The sequence below is a fragment of the Venturia canescens genome, chromosome 9, assembly GCF_019457755.1.
Source record: "Venturia canescens isolate UGA chromosome 9, ASM1945775v1, whole genome shotgun sequence".
Taxonomy (NCBI): Eukaryota; Metazoa; Arthropoda; class Insecta; order Hymenoptera; family Ichneumonidae; genus Venturia; species Venturia canescens.
In genome coordinates, this window is record NC_057429.1 from 1,028,929 (window position 1) to 1,055,846 (window position 26,918).

The window sequence follows — 26,918 nt, forward strand, 5'->3', positions numbered from 1 at the left end:
ATTAGAGATCTGAACTGGCAATCGAGCGATGAAAACGTATCCGAACGTTCATAAACATGAAGTTGGTGATCACCAACAAAATTTTTGTTCCATTCATGACAAATTATCAATATTCAATGACATTTCGATTCGAGATCATAAATTACAATCGAGTGATGTCGTTTCCGAACGTTCATAAACGTGCAAATTGGTGATCACCGATACACTTTTGTGTGAATCTATACAATTTAACAACATTCACTGACATTTCCAACAGAACAGCTTTCCGACGTGCGATCCGAGATCATAACTTACAATCGAGTGATGTCATTTCCGAACTTTCATAAACGTGAAAATTGGTGATCACCGATACACTTTTGTGTGAATCGACACAATTTAACAACATTCACTGACATTTCGAACAGAACAGCTTTCCGACGTGCGATTCGAGATCATACCTTACAATCGAGTGATGTCGTTTCCGAACGTTCATGAACATGAAAATTGGTGATCACCGGTACACTTTTGTGTGAATCGATACAATTTAACTAAATTCACTGAAATTTCGAACAGAACAGCTTTCCGACGTGCGATTCGAGATCATACCTTACAATCGAGTGATGTCGTTTCCGAACGTTCCTGAACATGAAAATTGGTGATCACCGATACACTTTCGTGTAAATCGATAAAAATTAACAAGATTCACTGACATTTCGAACTGAACAGCTTTCCGACGTGCGATTCGAGATCATACCTTACGATCGAGTGATGTCGTTTCCGAACGTTCATAAACATGAAGAACGATGATCACCGATAGATTTTTGCAAGAATCGCAACAAATCAAGAAGATTCACTGACATTTCGAACAAAATCAGATTCCGACCTGCGATTCGAGAACATAACTTACAATCGAGTGATGTAGTTTTCGAACGTTCATAAACGTGAAAATTGGTGATCACCTATACACTTTTGTGTGAATCGATACAATTTAACAACATTCACTGACATTTCGAACAGAACAGCTTTCCGACGTGCGATTCGAGATCATACCTTACAATCGAGTGATGTCGTTTCCGAACGTTCATGAACATGAAAATTGGTGATCACCGATACACTTTTGTGTAAATCGATACAATTTAACAACATTCACTGACATTTCGAACAGAACAGCTTTCCAACGTGCGATTCGAGATCATACCTTAGAATTCAGTGATGTCGTTTCCGAACGTTCATAAACATTAAGAACGGTGATCACCGATACACTTTTATGTGAATCGATACAATTTAACAACATTCACTGACATTTCGACTAGCATCGCTTTCCGACGTGCGATTCGAGATCATTACACGTCGGAAAGCGATTCAGAACGAAATGACAGTGAACGTTGTTAATTTGTATCGATTCGCACTAAAGTGTATCGGTGATCACAAATTTTCATGTTTATGAACGTTCGGAAACGACATCACTCGATTGTAGGTTATAATCTCGAATCGCACGTCGGAAAGCTGTTCCGTTCGAAATGTCAGTGAATGTTGATAAAATGTATCGATTCACACAAAAGTGTATCGGTGATCTCCAATTTTCACGTTTATGAACGTTCGGAAACGACATCACTCGATTGTAATGTATTATCTCGATTCGCACATCGGAAAGCTATTCAGAACGAAATGCCAGTGAACCTTGTTAATTTGTATCGATTCGCACAAAAGTGTATCGGTGATCACAAATTTTAATGTTTATGAACGTTCGGAAACGACATCACTCGATTGTAGGTTATAATCTCGAATCGCACGTCGGAAAGCTGTTCTGTTCGAAATGTCAGTGAATGTTGATAAAATGTATCGATTCACACAAAAGTGTATCGGTGATCTCCAATTTTCACGTTTATGAACGGTCGGAAACGACATCACTCGATTGTAAGTTATGATATCGAATCGCACGTCGGAAAGCTGTTCTGTTCGAAATGTCAGTGAATGTTGATAAATTGTATCGATTCACACAAAAGTGTATGGGTGATCACAAATTTTCATGTTTATGAACGTTCGGAAACGACATCACTCGATTGTAATGTATTATCTCGATTCGCACATCGGAAAGCTATTCAGAACGAAATGTCCGTGAACCTTGTTAATTGAATCGATTCACACAAAAGTGTATCGGTGATCACCAATTTTCATGTTCATGAACGTTCGGAAACGACATCACTCGATTGTAAGTTATGATCTCGATCAGCACATCGGAAAGCGATTGAGAACGAAATGTCAGTGAATCTTGTTAATTTCTATCGATTCACACAAAAGTCAATCCGTGTTCACCAATTTTCATGTTTATGCACGTTCGGAAACGACATAACTCGATTGTAAGTTATGATCTCAAATCGCACGTCAGAAAGCGATTCTGTTCGCAATGTCATAGAATCTTGTTAATTTGTGATGACTTGAACAAAAAGTTTATCGTGATCACCGTTTTTCATGTATACGAACTTTCGGAGACGACATCACTCGATTGTAAGTTATGATCTCGAATCGCACGTCGGAAACCGATTCTGTTCGAATTGTCAGTGAATCTTGATAATTTGTAGCGATTCTCACAAAAGTTTATTTGTGATCACCAATTTTCATATTTGTGAACGTTCAGAAACGACATCGTTCGATTGTCAGTTCCGGTCTCGAATCGCATCTCGGATTGCGATTCTGATAGAAATGTCGGAAAAAATTGTTGATTTGTAACGATTAACAGAAAAGATTATCGCTGATTACCTATTTTCATGTTTATGAAAGATTGGAAACGGTCACCGATAAACGTCACATATCAACAATTTTACAGACATTTAGTATTGCAATCCGAAGGGCTATTAGAGATCTGAACTGGCAATCGAGCGATGAAAACGTATCCGAACGTTCATAAACATGAAGTTGGTGATCACCAACAAAATTTTTGTTCCATTCATGACAAATTATCAATATTCAATGACATTTCGATTCGAGATCATAAATTACAATCGAGTGATGTCGTTTCCGAACGTTCATAAACGTGCAAATTGGTGATCACCGATACACTTTTGTGTGAATCTATACAATTTAACAACATTCACTGACATTTCGAACAGAACAGCTTTCCGACGTGCGATCCGAGATCATAACTTACAATCGAGTGATGTCATTTCCGAACTTTCATAAACGTGAAAATTGGTGATCACCGATACACTTTTGTGTGAATCGACACAATTTAACAACATTCACTGACATTTCGAACAGAACAGCTTTCCGACGTGCGATTCGAGATCATACCTTACAATCGAGTGATGTCGTTTCCGAACGTTCAAGAACATGAAAATTGGTGATCACCTATACACTTTTGTGTGAATCGACACAAATTAACCAGATTCACTGACATTTCGTTCTGAATCGCTTTCCGATGTGCGAATCGCGATCACAGCTTACAATCGAGTGTTGTCGTTTCCGAACGTTCATAAACATGAAGAACGGTGATCACCGATAGATTTTTGTGAGAATCGCAACAAATCAAGAAGATTCACTGACATTTCGAACAAAATCAGATTCCTACGTGCGATTCGAGATCACACCTTACAATCGAGTGGTGTCGTTTCCGAACGTTCATAAACGTGAAAATTGGTGATCACCGATACACTTTTGTGTGAATCGATACAATTTAACAACATTCACTGACATTTCGAACAGAACAGCCTTCCGACGAGCGATTCGAGATCATACCTTACAATCGAGTGATGTCGTTTCCGAACGTTCATGAACATGAAAATTGGTGATCACCGATACACTTTTGTGTGAATCGATACAATTTAACAACATTCACTGACATTTCGAACAGAACAGCTTTCCGACGTGCGATTCGAGATCATACCTTACAATCGAGTGATGTCGTTTCCGAACGTTCATGAACATGAAAATTGGTCATCACCGATACACTTTTGTGTGAATCGACACAAATTAACCAGATTCACTGACATTTCGTTCTGAATCGCTTTCCGATGTGCGAATCGCGATCACAGCTTACAATCGAGTGTTTTTGTTTCTGAACGTTCATAAACATGAAGAACGGTGATCGCCGATAGATTTTTGTGAGAATCGCAACAAATCAAGAAGATTCACTGACATTTCGAACAAAATCAGATTCCCACGTGCGATTCGAGATCATACCTTACAATCGAATGATGTCGTTTCCGAACGTTCATGAACATGAAAATTGGTGATCACCGGTACACTTTTGTGTGAATCGATACAATTTAACTAAATTCACTGAAATTTCGAACAGAACAGCTTTCCGACGTGCGATTCGAGATCATACCTTACGATCGAGTGATGTCGTTTCCGAACGTTCCTGAACATGAAAATTGGTGATCACCGATACACTTTCGTGTAAATCGATAAAAATTAACAAGATTCACTGACATTTCGAACTGAACAGCTTTCCGACGTGCGATTCGAGATCATACCTTACGATCGAGTGATGTCGTTTCCGAACGTTCATAAACATGAAGAACGGTGATCACCGATAGATTTTTGCGAGAATCGCAACAAATCAAGAAGATTCACTGACATTTCGAACAAAATCAGATTCCGACCTGCGATTCGAGAACATAACTTACAATCGAGTGATGTAGTTTTCGAACGTTCATAAACGTGAAAATTGGTGATCACCGATACACTTTTGTGTGAATCGATACAATTTTACAACATTCACTGACATTTCGAACAGAACAACCTTCCGACGAGCGATTCGAGATCATACCTTACAATCGAGTGATGTCGTTTCCGAACGTTCATGAACATGAAAATTGGTGATCACCGATACACTTTTGTGTGAATCGATACAATTTAACAACATTCACTGACATTTCGAACAGAACAGCTTTCCGACGTGCGATTCGAGATCATACCTTACAATCGAGTGATGTCGTTTCCGAACGTTCATGAACATGAAAATTGGTGATCACCGATACACTTTTGTGTAAATCGATACAATTTAACAACATTCACTGACATTTCGAACAGAACAGCTTTCCAACGTGCGATTCGAGACCTTAGAATTGAGTGATGTCGTTTCCGACCGTTCATAAACATTAAGAACGGTGATCACCGATACACTTTTGTGTGAATCGATACAATTTAACAACATTCACTGACATTTCGACTAGCATCGCTTTCCGACGTGCGATTCGAGATCATTACACGTCGGAAAGCGATTCAGAACGAAATGACAGTGAACGTTGTTAATTTGTATCGATTCGTACTAAAGTGTATCGGTGATCACAAATTTTCATGTTTATGAACGTTCGGAAACGACATCACTCGATTGTAGGTTATAATCTCGAATCGCACGTCGGAAAGCTGTTCTGTTCGAAATGTCAGTGAATGTTGATAAAATGTATCTATTCTAACAAAAGTGTATCGGTGATCTCCAATTTTCACGTTTATGAACGTTCGGAAACGACATCACTCGATTGTAATGTATTATCTCGATTCGCACATCGGAAAGCTATTCAGAACGAAATGTCAGTGAACCTTGTTAATTTGTATCGATTCGCACAAAAGTGTATCGGTGATCACAAATTTTAATGTTTATGAACGTTCGGAAACGACATCACTCGATTGTAGGTTATAATCTCGAATCGCACGTCGGAAAGCTGTTCTGTTCGAAATGTCAGTGAATGTTGATAAAATGTATCGATTCACACAAAAGTGTATCGGTGATCTCCAATTTTCACGTTTATGAACGTTCGGAAACGACATCACTCGATTGTAATGTATTATCTCGATTCGCACATCGGAAAGCTATTCAGAACGAAATGTCAGTGAACCTTGTTAATTTGTGTCGATTCGCACAAAAGTGTATCGGTGATCACAAATTTTAATGTTTATGAACGTTCGGAAACGACATCACTCGATTGTAGGTTATAATCTCGAATCGCACGTCGGAAAGCTGTTCTGTTCGAAATGTCAGTGAATGTTGATAAAATGTATCGATTCACACAAAAGTGTATCGGTGATCTCCAATTTTCACGTTTATGAACGTTCGGAAACGGCATCACTCGATTGTAATGTATTATCTCGATTCGCACATCGGAAAGCTATTCAGAACGAAATGTCAGTGAACCTTGTTAATTCGTATCGAATCGCACAAAAGTGTATCGGTGATCACAAATTTTCATGTCTATGAACGTTCGGAAACGACATCACTCGATTGTTGGTTATGATCTCGAATCGCACGTCGGAAAGCTGTTCTGTTCGAAATGTCAGTGAATGTTGATAAAATGTATCGATTCACACAAAAGTGTATCGGTGAACTCCAATTTTCACGTTTATGAACGTTCGGAAACGACATCACTCGATTGTAATGTATTATCTCGATTCGCACATCGGAAAGCGATTCAGAACGAAATGTCAGTGAATCCTGTTAATTTCCATCGATTCGCACAAAAGTGTATTGGTGATCACAAATTTTCATGTTTATGAACGTTCGGAAACGACATCACTCGATTGTAGGTTATGATCTCGAATCGCACGTCGGAAAGCTGTTCTGTTCGAAATGTCAGTGAATGTTGTTAAATTGAATCGATTCACACAAAAGTGTATCGGTGATCTCCAATTTTCACGTTTATGAACGGTCGGAAACGACATCACTCGATTGTAAGTTATGATATCGAATCGCACATCGAAAAGCTGCTCTTTTCGAAATGTCAGTGAATGTTGTTAAACTGTATCGATTCACACAAAAGTGTATCGGTGATCTCCAATTTTCACGTTTATGAACGTTCGGAAACGACATCACTCGATTGTAATGTATTATCTCGATTCGCACATCGGAAAGCTATTCAGAACGAAATGTCCGTGAACCTTGTTAATTTGTATCGATTCGCACAAAAGTGTATCGGTGCTCACAAATTTTCATGTCTATGAACGTTCGGAAACGACATCACTCGATTGTAGGTTATGATCTCGAATCGCACGTCGGAAAGCTGTTCTGTTCGAAATGTCAGTGAATGTTGATAAATTGTATCGATTCACACAAAAGTGTATGGGTGATCACAAATTTTCATGTTTATGAACGTTCGGAAACGACATCACTCGATTGTAATGTATTATCTCGATTCGCACATCGGAAAGCTATTCAGAACGAAATGTCCGTGAACCTTGTTAATTTCCATCGATTCGCACAAAAGTGTATTGGTGATCACAAATTTTCATGTTTATGAACGTTCGGAAACGACATCACTCGATTGTAGGTTATGATCTCGAATCGCACGTCGGAAAGCTGTTCTGTTCGAAATGTCAGTGAATGTTGTTTAATTGAATCGATTCACACAAAAGTGTATCGGTGATCACCAATTTTCATGTTCATGAACGTTCGGAAACGACATCACTCGATTGTAAGTTATGATCTCGATCAGCACATCGGAAAGCGATTGAGAACGAAATGTCAGTGAATCTTGTTAATTTCTATCGATTCACACAAAAGTCAATCCGTGTTCACCAATTTTCATGTTTATGCACGTTCGGAAACGACATAACTCGATTGTAAGTTATGATCTCAAATCGCACGTCAGAAAGCGATTCTGTTCGAAATGTCATAGAATCTTGTTAATTTGTGATGACTTGAACAAAAAGTTTATCGTGATCACCGTTTTTCATGTATACGAACTTTCGGAGACGACATCACTCGATTGTAAGTTATGATCTCGAATCGCACGTCGGAAACCGATTCTGTTCGAATTGTCAGTGAATCTTGATAATTTGTAGCGATTCTCACAAAAGTTTATTTGTGATCACCAATTTTCATATTTGTGAACGTTCAGAAACGACATCGTTCGATTGTCAGTTCCGGTCTCGAATCGCATCTCGGATTGCGATTCTGATAGAAATGTCGGAAAAAATTGTTGATTTGTAACGATTAACAGAAAAGATTATCGCTGATTACCTATTTTCATGTTTATGAAAGATTGGAAACGGTCACCGATAAACGTCACATATCAACAATTTTACAGACATTTAGTATTGCAATCCGAAGGGCTATTTGAGATCTGAACTGGCAATCGAGCGATGAAAACGTTTCCGAACGTTCATAAACATGAAGTTGGTGATCACCAACAAAATTTTTGTTCCATTCATGACAAATTATCAATATTCAATGACATTTCGATTCGAGATCATAAATTACAATCGAGTGATGTCGTTTCCGAACGTTCATAAACGTGCAAATTGGTGATCACCGATACACTTTTGTGTGAATCTATACAATTTAACAACATTCACTGACATTTCGAACAGAACAGCTTTCCGACGTGCGATCCGAGATCATAACTTACAATCGAGTGATGTCATTTCCGAACGTTCATAAACGTGAAAATTGGTCATCACCGATACACTTTTGTGTGAATCGACACAATTTAACAACATTCACTGACATTTCGAACAGAACAGCTTTCCGACGTGCGATTCGAGATCATACCTTACAATCGAGTGATGTCGTTTCCGAACGTTCATGAACATGAAAATTGGTGATCACCTATACACTTTTGTGTGAATCGATACAATTTAACAACATTCACTGACATTTCGAACAGAACAGCTTTCCGACGTGCGATTCGAGATCATACCTTACAATCGAGTGATGTCGTTTCCGAACGTTCATGAACATGAAAATTGGTGATCACCGATACACTTTTGTGTAAATCGATACAATTTAACAACATTCACTGACATTTCGAACAGAACAGCTTTCCAACGTGCGATTCGAGATCATACCTTAGAATTCAGTGATGTCGTTTCCGAACGTTCATAAACATTAAGAACGGTGATCACCGATACACTTTTATGTGAATCGATACAATTTAACAACATTCACTGACATTTCGACTAGCATCGCTTTCCGACGTGCGATTCGAGATCATTACACGTCGGAAAGCGATTCAGAACGAAATGACAGTGAACGTTGTTAATTTGTATCGATTCGCACTAAAGTGTATCGGTGATCACAAATTTTCATGTTTATGAACGTTCGGAAACGACATCACTCGATTGTAGGTTATAATCTCGAATCGCACGTCGGAAAGCTGTTCCGTTCGAAATGTCAGTGAATGTTGATAAAATGTATCGATTCACACAAAAGTGTATCGGTGATCTCCAATTTTCACGTTTATGAACGTTCGGAAACGACATCACTCGATTGTAATGTATTATCTCGATTCGCACATCGGAAAGCTATTCAGAACGAAATGCCAGTGAACCTTGTTAATTTGTATCGATTCGCACAAAAGTGTATCGGTGATCACAAATTTTAATGTTTATGAACGTTCGGAAACGACATCACTCGATTGTAGGTTATAATCTCGAATCGCACGTCGGAAAGCTGTTCTGTTCGAAATGTCAGTGAATGTTGATAAAATGTATCGATTCACACAAAAGTGTATCGGTGATCTCCAATTTTCACGTTTATGAACGGTCGGAAACGACATCACTCGATTGTAAGTTATGATATCGAATCGCACGTCGGAAAGCTGTTCTGTTCGAAATGTCAGTGAATGTTGATAAATTGTATCGATTCACACAAAAGTGTATGGGTGATCACAAATTTTCATGTTTATGAACGTTCGGAAACGACATCACTCGATTGTAATGTATTATCTCGATTCGCACATCGGAAAGCTATTCAGAACGAAATGTCCGTGAACCTTGTTAATTGAATCGATTCACACAAAAGTGTATCGGTGATCACCAATTTTCATGTTCATGAACGTTCGGAAACGACATCACTCGATTGTAAGTTATGATCCCGATCAGCACATCGGAAAGCGATTGAGAACGAAATGTCAGTGAATCTTGTTAATTTCTATCGATTCACACAAAAGTCAATCCGTGTTCACCAATTTTCATGTTTATGCACGTTCGGAAACGACATAACTCGATTGTAAGTTATGATCTCAAATCGCACGTCAGAAAGCGATTCTGTTCGCAATGTCATAGAATCTTGTTAATTTGTGATGACTTGAACAAAAAGTTTATCGTGATCACCGTTTTTCATGTATACGAACTTTCGGAGACGACATCACTCGATTGTAAGTTATGATCTCGAATCGCACGTCGGAAACCGATTCTGTTCGAATTGTCAGTGAATCTTGATAATTTGTAGCGATTCTCACAAAAGTTTATTTGTGATCACCAATTTTCATATTTGTGAACGTTCAGAAACGACATCGTTCGATTGTCAGTTCCGGTCTCGAATCGCATCTCGGATTGCGATTCTGATAGAAATGTCGGAAAAAATTGTTGATTTGTAACGATTAACAGAAAAGATTATCGCTGATTACCTATTTTCATGTTTATGAAAGATTGGAAACGGTCACCGATAAACGTCACATATCAACAATTTTACAGACATTTAGTATTGCAATCCGAAGGGCTATTTGAGATCTGAACTGGCAATCGAGCGATGAAAACGTATCCGAACGTTCATAAACATGAAGTTGGTGATCACCAACAAAATTTTTGTTCCATTCATGACAAATTATCAATATTCAATGACATTTCGATTCGAGATCATAAATTACAATCGAGTGATGTCGTTTCCGAACGTTCATAAACGTGCAAATTGGTGATCACCGATACACTTTTGTGTGAATCTATACAATTTAACAACATTCACTGACATTTCGAACAGAACAGCTTTCCGACGTGCGATCCGAGATCATAACTTACAATCGAGTGATGTCATTTCCGAACTTTCATAAACGTGAAAATTGGTGATCACCGATACACTTTTGTGTGAATCGACACAATTTAACAACATTCACTGACATTTCGAACAGAACAGCTTTCCGACGTGCGATTCGAGATCATACCTTACAATCGAGTGATGTCGTTTCCGAACGTTCATGAACATGAAAATTGGTGATCACCTATACACTTTTGTGTGAATCGACACAAATTAACCAGATTCACTGACATTTCGTTCTGAATCGCTTTCCGATGTGCGAATCGCGATCACAGCTTACAATCGAGTGTTGTCGTTTCCGAACGTTCATAAACATGAAGATCGGTGATCACCGATAGATTTTTGCGAGAATCGCAACAAATCAAGAAGATTCACTGACATTTCGAACAAAATCAGATTCCTACGTGCGATTCGAGATCACACCTTACAATCGAGTGGTGTCGTTTCCGAACGTTCATAAACGTGAAAATTGGTGATCACCGATACACTTTTGTGTGAATCGATACAATTTAACAACATTCACTGACATTTCGAACAGAACAGCCTTCCGACGAGCGATTCGAGGTCATACCTTACAATCGAGTGATGTCGTTTCCGAACGTTCATGAACATGAAAATTGGTGATCACCGATACACTTTTGTGTGAATCGATACAATTTAACAACATTCACTGACATTTCGAACAGAACAGCTTTCCGACGTGCGATTCGAGATCATACCTTACAATCGAGTGATGTCGTTTCCGTACGTTCATGAACATGAAAATTGGTGATCACCGATACACTTTTGTGTGAATCGACACAAATTAAGCAGATTCACTGACATTTCGTTCTGAATCGCTTTCCGATGTGCGAATCGCGATCACAGCTTACAATCGAGTGTTTTTGTTTCCGAACGTTCATAAACATGAAGAACGGTGATCGCCGATAGATTTTTGTGAGAATCGCAACAAATCAAGAAGATTCACTTACATTTCGAACAAAATCAGATTCTCACGTGCGATTCGAGATCATACCTTACAATCGAGTGATGTCGTTTCCGAACGTTCATGAACATGAAAATTGGTGATCACCGGTACACTTTTGTGTGAATCGATACAATTTAACTACATTCACTGACATTTCGAACAGAACAGCTTTCCGACGTGCGATTCGAGATCATACCTTACAATCGAGTGATGTCGTTTCCGAATGTTCCTGAACATGAAAATTGGTGATCACCGATACACTTTCGTGTAAATCGATAAAAATTAACAAGATTCACTGACATTTCGAACTGAACAGCTTTCCGACGTGCGATTCGAGATCATACCTTACGATCGAGTGATGTCGTTTCCGAACGTTCATAAACATGAAGAACGGTGATCACCGATAGATTTTTGCGAGAATCGCAACAAATCAAGAAGATTCACTGACATTTCGAACAAAATCAGATTCCGACGTGCGATTCGAGATCATAACTTACAATCGAGTGATGTCATTTCGGAACGTTCATAAACGTGAAAATTGGTGATCACCGATACACTTTTGTGTGAATCGATACAATTTAACAACATTCACTGACATTTCGAACAGAACAGCCTTCCGACGAGCGATTCGAGATCATACCTTACAATCGAGTGATGTCGTTTCCGAACGTTCATGAACATGAAAATTGGTGATCACCGATACACTTTTGTGTGAATCGATACAATTTAACAACATTCACTGACATTTCGAACAGAACAGCTTTCCGACGTGCGATTCGAGATCATACCTTACAATCGAGTGATGTCGTTTCCGAACGTTCATGAACATGAAAATTGGTGATCACCGATACACTTTTGTGTAAATCGATACAAGTTAACAACATTCACTGACATTTCGAACAGAACAGCTTTCCAACGTGCGATTCGAGATCATACCTTAGAATTGAGTGATGTCGTTTCCGAACGTTCATAAACATTAAGAACGGTGATCACCGATACACTTTTATGTGAATCGATACAATTTAACAACATTCACTGACATTTCGACTAGCATCGCTTTCCGACGTGCGATTCGAGATCATTACACGTCGGAAAGCGATTCAGAACGAAATGACAGTGAACGTTGTTAATTTGTATCGATTCGCACTAAAGTGTATCGGTGATCACAAATTTTCATGTTTATGAACGTTCGGAAACGACATCACTCGATTGTAGGTTATAATCTCGAATCGCACGTCGGAAAGCTGTTCTGTTCGAAATGTCAGTGAATGTTGATAAAATGTATCGATTCACACAAAAGTGTATCGGTGATCTCCAATTTTCACGTTTATGAACGGTCGGAAACGACATCACTCGATTGTAAGTTATGATATCGAATCGCACATCGAAAAGCTGCTCTTTTCGAAATGTCAGTGAATCTTGTTAAACTGTATCGATTCACACAAAAGTGTATCGGTGATCTCCAATTTTCACGTTTATGAACGTTCGGAAAGGACATCACTCGATTGTAATGTATTATCTCGATTCGCACATCGGAAAGCTATTCAGAACGAAATGTCCGTGAACCTTGTTAATTTGTATCGATTCGCACAAAAGTGTATCGGTGATCACAAATTTTCATGTTTATGAACGTTCGGAAACGACATCACTCGATTGTAGGTTATAATCTCGAATCGCACGTCGGAAAGCTGTTCTGTTCGAAATGTCAGTGAATGTTGATAAAATGTATCGATTCACACAAAAGTGTATCGGTGATCTCCAATTTTCACGTTTATGAACGTTCGGAAACGACATCACTCGATGTAATGTATAATCTCGATTCGCACATCGGAAAGCTATTCAGAACGAAATGTCAGTGAACCTTGTTAATTTGTGTCGATTCGCACAAAAGTGTATCGGTGATCACAAATTTTAATGTTTATGAACGTTCCGAAACGACATCACTCGATTGTAGGTTATAATCTCGAATCGCACGTCGGAAAGCTGTTCTGTTCGAAATGTCAGTGAATGTTGATAAAATGTATCGATTCACACAAAAGTGTATCGGTGATCTCCAATTTTCACGTTTATGAACGTTCGGAAACGACATCACTCGATTGTAATGTATTATCTCGATTCGCACATCGGAAAGCTATTCAGAACGAAATGTCAGTGAACCTTGTTAATTTGTATCGAATCGCACAAAAGTGTATCGGTGATCACAAATTTTCATGTCTATGAACGTTCGGAAACGACATCACTCGATTGTAGGTTATGATCTCGAATCGCACGTCGGAAAGCTGTTCTGTTCGAAATGTCAGTGAATGTTGTTAAACTGTATCGATTCACACAAAAGTGTATCGGTGATCTCCAATTTTCACGTTTATGAACGTTCGGAAACGACATCACTCGATTGTAATGTATTATCTCGATTCGCACATCGGAAAGCTATTCAGAACGAAATGTCAGTGAACCTTGTTAATTTGTGTCGATTCGCACAAAAGTGTATCGGTGCTCACAAATTTTAATGTTTATGAACGTTCGGAAACGACATCACTCGATTGTAGGTTATAATCTCGAATCGCACGTCGGAAAGCTGTTCTGTTCGAAATGTCAGTGAATGTTGATAAAATGTATCGATTCACACAAAAGTGTATCGGTGATCTCCAATTTTCACGTTTATGAACGTTCGGAAACGGAATCACTCGATTGTAATGTATTATCTCGATTCGCACATCGGAAAGCTATTCAGAACGAAATGTCAGTGAACCTTGTTAATTTGTATCGAATCGCACAAAAGTGTATCGGTGATCACAAATTTTCATGTCTATGAACGTTCGGAAACGACATCACTCGATTGTAGGTTATGATCTCGAATCGCACGTCGGAAAGCTGTTCTGTTCGAAATGTCAGTGAATGTTGATAAATTGTATCGATTCACACAAAAGTGTATCGGTGATCTCCAATTTTCACGTTTATGAACGTTCGGAAACGACATCACTCGATTGTAATGTATTATCTCGATTCGCACATCGGAAAGCTATTCAGAACGAAATGTCAGTGAACCTTGTTAATTTGTATCGATTCGCACAAAAGTGTATCGGTGATCACAAATTTTAATGTTTATGAACGTTCGGAAACGACATCACTCGATTGTAGGTTATAATCTCGAATCGCACGTCGGAAAGCTGTTCTGTTCGAAATGTCAGTGAATGTTGATAAAATGTATCGATTTACACAAAAGTGTATGGGTGATCACAAATTTTCACGTTTATGAACGTTCGGAAACGACATCACTCGATTGTAATGTATTATCTCGATTCGCACATCGGAAAGCTATTCAGAACGAAATGTCAGTGAACCTTGTTAATTTGTGTCGATTCGCACAAAAGTGTATCGGTGATCACAAATTTTAATGTTTATGAACGTTCGGAAACGACATCACTCGATTGTAGGTTATAATCTCGAATCGCACGTCGGAAAGCTGTTCTGTTCGAAATGTCAGTGAATGTTGATAAAATGTATCGATTCACACAAAAGTGTATCGGTGATCTCCAATTTTCACGTTTATGAACGTTCGGAAACGGCATCACTCGATTGTAATGTATTATCTCGATTCGCACATCGGAAAGCTATTCAGAACGAAATGTCAGTGAACCTTGTTAATTTGTATCGAATCGCACAAAAGTGTATCGGTGATCACAAATTTTAATGTTTATGAACGTTCGGAAACGACATCACTCGATTGTAGGTTATAATCTCGAATCGCACGTCGGAAAGCTGTTCTGTTCGAAATGTCAGTGAATGTTGATAAAATGTATCGATTCACACAAAAGTGTATCGGTGATCTCCAATTTTCACGTTTATGAACGTTCGGAAACGGCATCACTCGATTGTAATGTATTATCTCGATTCGCACATCGGAAAGCTATTCAGAACGAAATGTCAGTGAACCTTGTTAATTTGTATCGAATCGCACAAAAGTGTATCGGTGATCACAAATTTTCATGTCTATGAACGTTCGGAAACGACATCACTCGATTGTAGGTTATGATCTCGAATCGCACGTCGGAAAGCTGTTCTGTTCGAAATGTCAGTGAATGTTGATAAATTGTATCGATTCACACAAAAGTGTATGGGTGATCACAAATTTTCATGTTTATGAACGTTCGGAAACGACATCACTCGATTGTAATGTATTATCTCGATTCGCACATCGGAAAGCTATTCAGAACGAAATGTCCGTGAACCTTGTTAATTTCCATCGATTCGCACAAAAGTGTATTGGTGATCACAAATTTTCATGTTTATGAACGTTCGGAAACGACATCACTCGATTGTAGGTTATAATCTCGAATCGCACGTCGGAAAGCTGTTCTGTTCGAAATGTCAGTGAATGTTGATAAAATGTATCGATTCACACAAAAGTGTATCGGTGATCTCCAATTTTCACGTTTATGAACGTTCGGAAACGACATCACTCGATTGTAATGTATTATCTCGATTCGCACATCGGAAAGCTATTCAGAACGAAATGTCAGTGAACCTTGTTAATTTGTATCGATTCGCACAAAAGTGTATCGGTGATCACAAATTTTAATGTTTATGAACGTTCGGAAACGACATCACTCGATTGTAGGTTATAATCTCGAATCGCACGTCGGAAAGCTGTTCTGTTCGAAATGTCAGTGAATGTTGTTAAACTGTATCGATTCACACAAAAGTGTATCGGTGATCTCCAATTTTCACGTTTATGAACGTTCGGAAACGACATCACTCGATTGTAATGTATTATCTCGATTCGCACATCGGAAAGCTATTCAGAACGAAATGTCAGTGAACCTTGTTAATTTGTGTCGATTCGCACAAAAGTGTATCGGTGATCACAAATTTTAATGTTTATGAACGTTCGGAAACGACATCACTCGATTGTAGGTTATAATCTCGAATCGCACGTCGGAAAGCTGTTCTGTTCGAAATGTCAGTGAATGTTGATAAAATGTATCGATTCACACAAAAGTGTATCGGTGATCTCCAATTTTCACGTTTATGAACGTTCGGAAACGACATCACTCGATTGTAATGTATTATCTCGATTCGCACATCGGAAAGCTATTCAGAACGAAATGTCAGTGAACCTTGTTAATTTGTATCGATTCGCACAAAAGTGTATCGGTGATCACAAATTTTAATGTTTATGAACGTTCGGAAACGACATCACTCGATTGTAGGTTATGATCTCGAATCGCACGTCGGAAAGCTGTTCTGTTCGAAATGTCAGTGAATGTTGTTTAATTGAATCGATTCACACAAAAGTGTATCGGTGATCACCAATTTTCATGTTCATGAACGTTCGGAAACGACATCACTCGATTGTAAGTTATGATCTCGATCAGCACATCGGAAAGCGATTGAGAACGAAATGTCAGTGAATCTTGTTAATTTCTATCGATTCACACAAAAGTCAATCCGTGTTCACCAATTTTCATGTTTATGCACGTTCGGAAACGACATAACTCGATTGTAAGTTATGATCTCAAGTCGCACGTCAGAAAGCGATTCTGTTCGAAATGTCATAGAATCTTGTTAATTTGTGATGACTTGAACAAAAAGTTTATCGTGATCACCGTTTTTCATGTATACGAACTTTCGGAGACGACATCACTCGATTGTAAGTTATGATCTCGAATCGCACGTCGGAAACCGATTCTGTTCGAATTGTCAGTGAATCTTGATAATTTGTAGCGATTCTCACAAAAGTTTATTTGTGATCACCAATTTTCATATTTGTGAACGTTCAGAAACGACATCGTTCGATTGTCAGTTCCGGTCTCGAATCACATCTCGGATTGCGATTCTGATAGAAATGTCGGAAAAAATTGTTGATTTGTAACGATTAACAGAAAAGATTATCGCTGATTACCTATTTTCATGTTTATGAAAGATTGGAAACGGTCACCGATAAACCTCACATATCAACAATTTTACAGACATTTAGTATTGCAATCCGAAGGGCTATTTGAGATCTGAACTGGCAATCGAGCGATGAAAACGTTTCCGAACGTTCATAAACATGAAGTTGGTGATCACCAACAAAATTTTTGTTCAATTCATGACAAATTAACAATATTCAATGACATTTCGATTCGAGATCATAAATTACAATCGAGTGATGTCGTTTACGAACGTTCATAAACGTGCAAATTGGTGATCACCGATACACTTTTGTGTGAATCTATACAATTTAACAACATTCACTGACATTTCGAACAGAACAGCTTTCCGACGTGCGATCCGAGATCATAACTTACAATCGAGTGATGTCATTTCCGAACGTTCATAAACGTGAAAATTGGTCATCACCGATACACTTTTGTGTGAATCGACACAATTTAACAACATTCACTGACATTTCGAACAGAACAGCTTTCCGACGTGCGATTCGAGATCATACCTTACAATCGAGTGATGTCGTTTCCGAACGTTCATGAACATGCAAATTGGTGATCACCTATACACTTTTGTGTCAATCGACACAAATTAACCAGATTCACTGACATTTCGTTCTGAATCGCTTTCCGATGTGCGAATCGCGATCACAGCTTACAATCGAGTGTTGTCGTTTCCGAACGTTCATAAACATGAAGAACGGTGATCACCGATAGATTTTTGTGAGAATCGCAACAAATCAAGAAGATTCACTGACATTTCGAACAAAATCAGATTCCTACGTGCGATTCGAGATCACACCTTACAATCGAGTGGTGTCGTTTCCGAACGTTCATAAACGTGAAAATTGGTGATCACCGATACACTTTTGTGTGAATCGATACAATTTAACAACATTCACTGACATTTCGAACAGAACAGCCTTCCGACGAGCGATTCGAGATCATACCTTACAATCGAGTGATGTCGTTTCCGAACGTTCATGAACATGAAAATTGGTGATCACCGATACACTTTTGTGTGAATCGATACAATTTAACAACATTCACTGACATTTCGAACAGAACAGCTTTCCGACGTGCGATTCGAGATCATACCTTACAATCGAGTGATGTCGTTTCCGAACGTTCATGAACATGAAAATTGGTCATCACCGATACACTTTTGTGTGAATCGACACAAATTAACCAGATTCACTGACATTTCGTTCTGAATCGCTTTCCGATGTGCGAATCGCGATCACAGCTTACAATCGAGTGTTTTTGTTTCTGAACGTTCATAAACATGAAGAACGGTGATCGCCGATAGATTTTTGTGAGAATCGCAACAAATCAAGAAGATTCACTGACATTTCGAACAAAATCAGATTCCCACGTGCGATTCGAGATCATACCTTACAATCGAATGATGTCGTTTCCGAACGTTCATGAACATGAAAATTGGTGATCACCGGTACACTTTTGTGTGAATCGATACAATTTAACTAAATTCACTGAAATTTCGAACAGAACAGCTTTCCGACGTGCGATTCGAGATCATACCTTACGATCGAGTGATGTCGTTTCCGAACGTTCCTGAACATGAAAATTGGTGATCACCGATACACTTTCGTGTAAATCGATAAAAATTAACAAGATTCACTGACATTTCGAACTGAACAGCTTTCCGACGTGCGATTCGAGATCATACCTTACGATCGAGTGATGTCGTTTCCGAACGTTCATAAACATGAAGAACGGTGATCACCGATAGATTTTTGCGAGAATCGCAACAAATCAAGAAGATTCACTGACATTTCGAACAAAATCAGATTCCGACCTGCGATTCGAGAACATAACTTACAATGGAGTGATGTAGTTTTCGAACGTTCATAAACGTGAAAATTGGTGATCACCGATACACTTTTGTGTGAATCGATGAAATTTTACAACATTCACTGACATTTCGAACAGAACAACCTTCCGACGAGCGATTCGAGATCATACCTTACAATCGAGTGATGTCGTTTCCGAACGTTCATGAACATGAAAATTGGTGATCACCGATACACTTTTGTGTGAATCGATACAATTTAACAACATTCACTGACATTTCGAACAGAACAGCTTTCCGACGTGCGATTCGAGATCATACCTTACAATCGAGTGATGTCGTTTCCGAACGTTCATGAACATGAAAATTGGTGATCACCGATACACTTTTGTGTAAATCGATACAATTTAACAACATTCACTGACATTTCGAACAGAACAGCTTTCCAACGTGCGATTCGAGACCTTAGAATTGAGTGATGTCGTTTCCGACCGTTCATAAACATTAAGAACGGTGATCACCGATACACTTTTGTGTGAATCGATACAATTTAACAACATTCACTGACATTTCGACTAGCATCGCTTTCCGACGTGCGATTCGAGATCATTACACGTCGGAAAGCGATTCAGAACGAAATGACAGTGAACGTTGTTAATTTGTATCGATTCGTACTAAAGTGTATCGGTGATCACAAATTTTCATGTTTATGAACGTTCGGAAACGACATCACTCGATTGTAGGTTATAATCTCGAATCGCACGTCGGAAAGCTGTTCTGTTCGAAATGTCAGTGAATGTTGATAAAATGTATCTATTCTAACAAAAGTGTATCGGTGATCTCCAATTTTCACGTTTATGAACGTTCGGAAACGGCATCACTCGATTGTAATGTATTATCTCGATTCGCACATCGGAAAGCTATTCAGAACGAAATGTCAGTGAACCTTGTTAATTCGTATCGAATCGCACAAAAGTGTATCGGTGATCACAAATTTTCATGTCTATGAACGTTCGGAAACGACATCACTCGATTGTTGGTTATGATCTCGAATCGCACGTCGGAAAGCTGTTCTGTTCGAAATGTCAGTGAATGTTGATAAAATGTATCGATTCACACAAAAGTGTATCGGTGAACTCCAATTTTCACGTTTATGAACGTTCGGAAACGACATCACTCGATTGTAATGTATTATCTCGATTCGCACATCGGAAAGCGATTCAGAACGAAATGTCAGTGAATCCTGTTAATTTCCATCGATTCGCACAAAAGTGTATTGGTGATCACAAATTTTCATGTTTATGAACGTTCGGAAACGACATCACTCGATTGTAGGTTATGATCTCGAATCGCACGTCGGAAAGCTGTTCTGTTCGAAATGTCAGTGAATGTTGTTAAATTGAATCGATTCACACAAAAGTGTATCGGTGATCTCCAATTTTCACGTTTATGAACGTTCGGAAACGACATCACTCGATTGTAATGTATTATCTCGATTCGCACATCGGAAAGCTATTCAGAACGAAATGTCAGTGAACCTTGTTAATTTGTGTCGATTCGCACAAAAGTGTATCGGTGATCACAAATTTTAATGTTTATGAACGTTCGGAAACGACATCACTCGATTGTAGGTTATAATCTCGAATCGCACGTCGGAAAGCTGTTCTGTTCGAAATGTCAGTGAATGTTGATAAAATGTATCGATTCACACAAAAGTGTATCGGTGATCTCCAATTTTCACGTTTATGAACGTTCGGAAACGGCATCACTCGATTGTAATGTATTATCTCGATTCGCACATCGGAAAGCTATTCAGAACGAAATGTCAGTGAACCTTGTTAATTTGTATCGAATCGCACAAAAGTGTATCGGTGATCACAAATTTTCATGTCTATGAACGTTCGGAAACGACATCACTCGATTGTAGGTTATGATCTCGAATCGCACGTCGGAAAGCTGTTCTGTTCGAAATGTCAGTGAATGTTGATAAATTGTATCGATTCACACAAAAGTGTATGGGTGATCACAAATTTTCATGATTATGAACGTTCGGAAACGACATCACTCGATTGTAATGTATTATCTCGATTCGCACATCGGAAAGCTATTCAGAACGAAATGTCCGTGAACCTTGTTAATTTCCATCGATTCGCACAAAAGTGTATTGGTGATCACAAATTTTCATGTTTATGAACGTTCGGAAACGACATCACTCGATTGTAGGTTATAATCTCGAATCGCACGTCGGAAAGCTGTTCTGTTCGAAATGTCAGTGAATGTTGATAAAATGTATCGATTCACACAAAAGTGTATCGGTGATCTCCAATTTTCACGTTTATGAACGTTCGGAAACGACATCACTCGATTGTAATGTATTATCTCGATTCGCACATCGGAAAGCTATTCAGAACGAAATGTCAGTGAACCTTGTTAATTTGTATCGATTCGCACAAAAGTGTATCGGTGATCACAAATTTTAATGTTTATGAACGTTCGGAAACGACATCACTCGATTGTAGGTTATAATCTCGAATCGCACGTCGGAAAGCTGTTCTGTTCGAAATGTCAGTGAATGTTGTTAAACTGTATCGATTCACACAAAAGTGTATCGGTGATCTCCAATTTTCACGTTTATGAACGTTCGGAAACGACATCACTCGATTGTAATGTATTATCTCGATTCGCACATCGGAAAGCTATTCAGAACGAAATGTCAGTGAACCTTGTTAATTTGTGTCGATTCGCACAAAAGTGTATCGGTGATCACAAATTTTAATGTTTATGAACGTTCGGAAACGACATCACTCGATTGTAGGTTATAATCTCGAATCGCACGTCGGAAAGCTGTTCTGTTCGAAATGTCAGTGAATGTTGATAAAATGTATCGATTCACACAAAAGTGTATCGGTGATCTCCAATTTTCACGTTTATGAACGTTCGGAAACGACATCACTCGATTGTAATGTATTATCTCGATTCGCACATCGGAAAGCTATTCAGAACGAAATGTCAGTGAACCTTGTTAATTTGTATCGATTCGCACAAAAGTGTATCGGTGATCACAAATTTTAATGTTTATGAACGTTCGGAAACGACATCACTCGATTGTAGGTTATGATCTCGAATCGCACGTCGGAAAGCTGTTCTGTTCGAAATGTCAGTGAATGTTGTTTAATTGAATCGATTCACACAAAAGTGTATCGGTGATCACCAATTTTCATGTTCATGAACGTTCGGAAACGACATCACTCGATTGTAAGTTATGATCTCGATCAGCACATCGGAAAGCGATTGAGAACGAAATGTCAGTGAATCTTGTTAATTTCTATCGATTCACACAAAAGTCAATCCGTGTTCACCAATTTTCATGTTTATGCACGTTCGGAAACGACATAACTCGATTGTAAGTTATGATCTCAAGTCGCACGTCAGAAAGCGATTCTGTTCGAAATGTCATAGAATCTTGTTAATTTGTGATGACTTGAACAAAAAGTTTATCGTGATCACCGTTTTTCATGTATACGAACTTTCGGAGACGACATCACTCGATTGTAAGTTATGATCTCGAATCGCACGTCGGAAACCGATTCTGTTCGAATTGTCAGTGAATCTTGATAATTTGTAGCGATTCTCACAAAAGTTTATTTGTGATCACCAATTTTCATATTTGTGAACGTTCAGAAACGACATCGTTCGATTGTCAGTTCCGGTCTCGAATCACATCTCGGATTGCGATTCTGATAGAAATGTCGGAAAAAATTGTTGATTTGTAACGATTAACAGAAAAGATTATCGCTGATTACCTATTTTCATGTTTATGAAAGATTGGAAACGGTCACCGATAAACGTCACATATCAACAATTTTACAGACATTTAGTATTGCAATCCGAAGGGCTATTTGAGATCTGAACTGGCAATCGAGCGATGAAAACGTTTCCGAACGTTCATAAACATGAAGTTGGTGATCACCAACAAAATTTTTGTTCAATTCATGACAAATTAACAATATTCAATGACATTTCGATTCGAGATCATAAATTACAATCGAGTGATGTCGTTTACGAACGTTCATAAACGTGCAAATTGGTGATCACCGATACACTTTTGTGTGAATCTATACAATTTAACAACATTCACTGACATTTCGAACAGAACAGCTTTCCGACGTGCGATCCGAGATCATAACTTACAATCGAGTGATGTCATTTCCGAACGTTCATAAACGTGAAAATTGGTCATCACCGATACACTTTTGTGTGAATCGACACAATTTAACAACATTCACTGACATTTCGAACAGAACAGCTTTCCGACGTGCGATTCGAGATCATACCTTACAATCGAGTGATGTCGTTTCCGAACGTTCATGAACATGCAAATTGGTGATCACCTATACACTTTTGTGTCAATCGACACAAATTAACCAGATTCACTGACATTTCGTTCTGAATCGCTTTCCGATGTGCGAATCGCGATCACAGCTTACAATCGAGTGTTGTCGTTTCCGAACGTTCATAAACATGAAGAACGGTGATCACCGATAGATTTTTGTGAGAATCGCAACAAATCAAGAAGATTCACTGACATTTCGAACAAAATCAGATTCCTACGTGCGATTCGAGATCACACCTTACAATCGAGTGGTGTCGTTTCCGAACGTTCATAAACGTGAAAATTGGTGATCACCGATACACTTTTGTGTGAATCGATACAATTTAACAACATTCACTGACATTTCGAACAGAACAGCCTTCCGACGAGCGATTCGAGATCATACCTTACAATCGAGTGATGTCGTTTCCGAACGTTCATGAACATGAAAATTGGTGATCACCGATACACTTTTGTGTGAATCGATACAATTTAACAACATTCACTGACATTTCGAACAGAACAGCTTTCCGACGTGCGATTCGAGATCATACCTTACAATCGAGTGATGTCGTTTCCGAACGTTCATGAACATGAAAATTGGTCATCACCGATACACTTTTGTGTGAATCGACACAAATTAACCAGATTCACTGACATTTCGTTCTGAATCGCTTTCCGATGTGCGAATCGCGATCACAGCTTACAATCGAGTGTTTTTGTTTCTGAACGTTCATAAACATGAAGAACGGTGATCGCCGATAGATTTTTGTGAGAATCGCAACAAATCAAGAAGATTCACTGACATTTCGAACAAAATCAGATTCCCACGTGCGATTCGAGATCATACCTTACAATCGAATGATGTCGTTTCCGAACGTTCATGAACATGAAAATTGGTGATCACCGGTACACTTTTGTGTGAATCGATACAATTTAACTAAATTCACTGAAATTTCGAACAGAACAGCTTTCCGACGTGCGATTCGAGATCATACCTTACGATCGAGTGATGTCGTTTCCGAACGTTCCTGAACATGAAAATTGGTGATCACCGATACACTTTCGTGTAAATCGATAAAAATTAACAAGATTCACTGACATTTCGAACTGAACAGCTTTCCGACGTGCGATTCGAGATCATACCTTACGATCGAGTGATGTCGTTTCCGAACGTTCATAAACATGAAGAACGGTGATCACCGATAGATTTTTGCGAGAATCGCAACAAATCAAGAAGATTCACTGACATTTCGAACAAAATCAGATTCCGACCTGCGATTCGAGAACATAACTTACAATCGAGTGATGTAGTTTTCGAACGTTCATAAACGTGAAAATTGGTGATCACCGATACACTTTTGTGTGAATCGATGAAATTTTACAACATTCACTGACATTTCGAACAGAACAACCTTCCGACGAGCGATTCGAGATCATACCTTACAATCGAGTGATGTCGTTTCCGAACGTTCATGAACATGAAAATTGGTGATCACCGATACACTTTTGTGTGAATCGATACAATTTAACAACATTCACTGACATTTCGAACAGAACAGCTTTCCGACGTGCGATTCGAGATCATACCTTACAATCGAGTGATGTCGTTTCCGAACGTTCATGAACATGAAAATTGGTGATCACCGATACACTTTTGTGTAAATCGATACAATTTAACAACATTCACTGACATTTCGAACAGAACAGCTTTCCAACGTGCGATTCGAGACCTTAGAATTGAGTGATGTCGTTTCCGACCGTTCATAAACATTAAGAACGGTGATCACCGATACACTTTTGTGTGAATCGATACAATTTAACAACATTCACTGACATTTCGACTAGCATCGCTTTCCGACGTGCGATTCGAGATCATTACACGTCGGAAAGCGATTCAGAACGAAATGACAGTGAACGTTGTTAATTTGTATCGATTCGTACTAAAGTGTATCGGTGATCACAAATTTTCATGTTTATGAACGTTCGGAAACGACATCACTCGATTGTAGGTTATAATCTCGAATCGCACGTCGGAAAGCTGTTCTGTTCGAAATGTCAGTGAATGTTGATAAAATGTATCTATTCTAACAAAAGTGTATCGGTGATCTCCAATTTTCACGTTTATGAACGTTCGGAAACGGCATCACTCGATTGTAATGTATTATCTCGATTCGCACATCGGAAAGCTATTCAGAACGAAATGTCAGTGAACCTTGTTAATTCGTATCGAATCGCACAAAAGTGTATCGGTGATCACAAATTTTCATGTCTATGAACGTTCGGAAACGACATCACTCGATTGTTGGTTATGATCTCGAATCGCACGTCGGAAAGCTGTTCTGTTCGAAATGTCAGTGAATGTTGATAAAATGTATCGATTCACACAAAAGTGTATCGGTGAACTCCAATTTTCACGTTTATGAACGTTCGGAAACGACATCACTCGATTGTAATGTATTATCTCGATTCGCACATCGGAAAGCGATTCAGAACGAAATGTCAGTGAATCCTGTTAATTTCCATCGATTCGCACAAAAGTGTATTGGTGATCACAAATTTTCATGTTTATGAACGTTCGGAAACGACATCACTCGATTGTAGGTTATGATCTCGAATCGCACGTCGGAAAGCTGTTCTGTTCGAAATGTCAGTGAATGTTGTTAAATTGAATCGATTCACACAAAAGTGTATCGGTGATCTCCAATTTTCACGTTTATGAACGGTCGGAAACGACATCACTCGATTGTAAGTTATGATATCGAATCGCACATCGAAAAGCTGCTCTTTTCGAAATGTCAGTGAATGTTGTTAAACTGTATCGATTCACACAAAAGTGTATCGGTGATCTCCAATTTTCACGTTTATGAACGTTCGGAAACGACATCACTCGATTGTAATGTATTATCTCGATTCGCACATCGGAAAGCTATTCAGAACGAAATGTCCGTGAACCTTGTTAATTTCCATCGATTCGCACAAAAGTGTATTGGTGATCACAAATTTTCATGTTTATGAACGTTCGGAAACGACATCACTCGATTGTAGGTTATGATCTCGAATCGCACGTCGGAAAGCTGTTCTGTTCGAAATGTCAGTGAATGTTGTTT